The following is a 2,500-nucleotide window of genomic DNA, read 5'->3' as shown; positions in this document are numbered from 1 at the left end:
GGCAGGAGCAGACAAACAGGGGCAAGTAGAGACATGGAGCAGGGTCAGGAGGAGACATGGAGCAGGGTCAGGAGGAGACATGGAGCAGGGGCAGGAGGGACATGGAGCAGGGGCAGGAGACATGGAGCAGGGGCAGGAGGGGACATGGAGCAGGGGCAGGAGGGACATGGAGCAGGGGCAGGAGGAAACATGGAGCAGGGGCAGGAGGGACATGGAGCAGGAGGACGGAGGGCAGGGGCAGGAGGACATGGAGCAGGAGGAGACATGGAGCAGGGGCAGGAGGAGGCGGAGCAGGGGCAGGAGGGACATGGAGCAGGGGCAGGAGGAGACATGGAGCAGGGGCAGGAGGAGACATGGAGCAGGAGGAGACATGGAGCAGGGGCAGGAGGACATGGAGCAGGGGCAGGAGGAGACATGGAGCAGGGGCAGGAGGGGACATGGAGCAGGAGGGGACGGAGGGCAGGGGCAGGAGGAGACATGGAGCAGAGGCAGGAGGGGACATGGAGCAGGGGCAGGAGGAGACATGGAGCAGGGGCAGGAGGACATGGAGCAGGGGCAGGAGGAGACATGGAGCAGGAAGCTACTACAGCTGCTGTTTCCAGGGGAAATGATCAGCGCACGCGTACCCCCGCGGTTTACATTTTAAAATGTGCTTCTTTGATGTAACGCTTTGATGTAACGGTGAATGTAACGGACTGTAGCGCGCGCAGGGATTTTACTGAATTAATAGGAGAAAAAACACCGGAATCACATTGAAACCAGTTACTTTCAACAGGTCGCCGCTTTCAACCCTTTAGTGTCCTTTATCTGTGTGTGTGTGTGTGTGTGTGTGTGTGTGTGTGTGTGTGTGTGTGTGTAGGAAACGGGAGTGAATTCAGACGCCTCTCTCCGGTCCGAGTCTCCATTTCAGTTTCAACTTACAAACTCAGTGTAAAAGTTTCACACGACGCTGTAATTTCACCTGAAGAACCACACACACACACACACACACACACACACACACTCACTCATCCTTCCATAAAAGAAGAGCTCGCGCGCGGCTCTCTCCCTTTCGTTTCCTAAACAAGTCAAAAGCAAACAAAAAAACACGTAAACAACATCAAAGCGAAATAAACAGCGCGCGCACTCACCCTGAAATGATCCGGAGAGCAGAGATCCAGTGTGTGTGTGTGTGTGTGTGTGTGCGCGCGCGTGTGAACTGATACAGTACACTAGTCGATCACTCCTTTGTAGGAGCTCGAGCCGATTCCTCTCGCGCTAGACGAGGCAGGCTCCCGGTGACGTCACGGGGCGGGGCGGGGCGGATCGCTCGGGTCCTGGTGGAGGAGCATCAACTGTTGAATGCAGAGTGAGAAGAAGCTTAGCTACTGGATTCTTCACTGTGTGTGTGTGTGTGTGTGTGTGTGTGTGTGTGTGTGTGTGTGTGTGTGTGTGTGTGTGTGAAACCCATGCACTATTAAAACAAAAGTATTGAGACACCCGTTTATTCCACCCATATGAGGTTCTTCTCCAGAACAAACCTGGAAGCACACATTCTCTGGACTCGAACCTGTTCCATGAGCTAGAAGATATGGAAGATCTCCTGCTATAGATCTTCAACATTATTAAACATGAAGGAACATGTAAACACTGCCTGCACACCACGGCCTCCTCAGCTCACCCACATCAGTACCGTACTTCAGTAAGCGCGTGAAGATGAATAAAATCTCCTCACATCACCACCAAATCTAGTGGAACATCTGCCCAGAAGAGTGGATGCATTTATAACAGGGACTAAACATGGAATGAGACGTTGATCTGATGAGATTATATTAGAGAAAACCATGTGAGAGAGGTGGAGAAAGAGAATAATAGTGAGAATAAAGTGAGAATATAGCAATGAGATAATGAGAGGTAGAGAAAAGAGAGAAACGAGAGAGAGAATAATGGAAGAAATAGAGACAGATACTAATAAAGGGTGGAGAGAGAGAGAATAATGAGAGAAATGAAAGATAGACAGATAAAGGGAGAGTGATGGGGGAGAGAGAACACTTCAGATTCAAAGCATTTATTTCACATGGAGAATTGACGTGTTGCCAGATTGTTACTTTCCCCTCTCACATTGATGTCTCTGTCCTCTCGTTAGATTTATCAGAGCACACTGATATGGACGTGTCGCATGTTCCATCTCTTCTACATATTTCTATTTTCATTTCATTTCATTTTATATTTATATTTTATCACTTATATTACAAGGAAAAAATCTAGACCTGGCAACCTGATTTTCTTTTCATAAAGCTGTAAAAAAAAGCTGTGAAAGACATTCAGTTCACATTCAGTCTCAGTGTCAATCAGACACACACACACACACACACACACACACACACACACACACACGCACACACCAATCCCCCTCTCGGCCTCCCACTCGTTCAGACCGGTCTCGAGGATGTAAACGGGAGGTGACGTGACCTCTGATAAGGAACTGTTTCCCCCCGATTTCATCACGCGAGAAAATATT

The 2,500-nt window shown here is 49.4% G+C and overlaps 1 protein-coding gene across 1 annotated transcript in view; it reads right to left on the bottom strand.

Annotated features, from left to right (window-relative positions):
- sh3bp4a (SH3-domain binding protein 4a) overlaps window positions 1-1,269 on the bottom strand; it is a 35,333-nt gene extending 34,064 nt beyond the window's left edge. The window contains 1 exon segment of the mRNA XM_046840376.1: window positions 1,131-1,269. The gene's annotated coding sequence lies outside the window, so the exon portion shown is untranslated.
- Window positions 1,270-2,500: the final 1,231 nt, after the last annotated feature.

This window comes from Silurus meridionalis, chromosome 26 (assembly GCF_014805685.1).
Source record: "Silurus meridionalis isolate SWU-2019-XX chromosome 26, ASM1480568v1, whole genome shotgun sequence".
Classification (NCBI taxonomy): domain Eukaryota; kingdom Metazoa; phylum Chordata; class Actinopteri; order Siluriformes; family Siluridae; genus Silurus; species Silurus meridionalis.
This window is presented reverse-complemented; position numbering and strand designations above follow the sequence as displayed.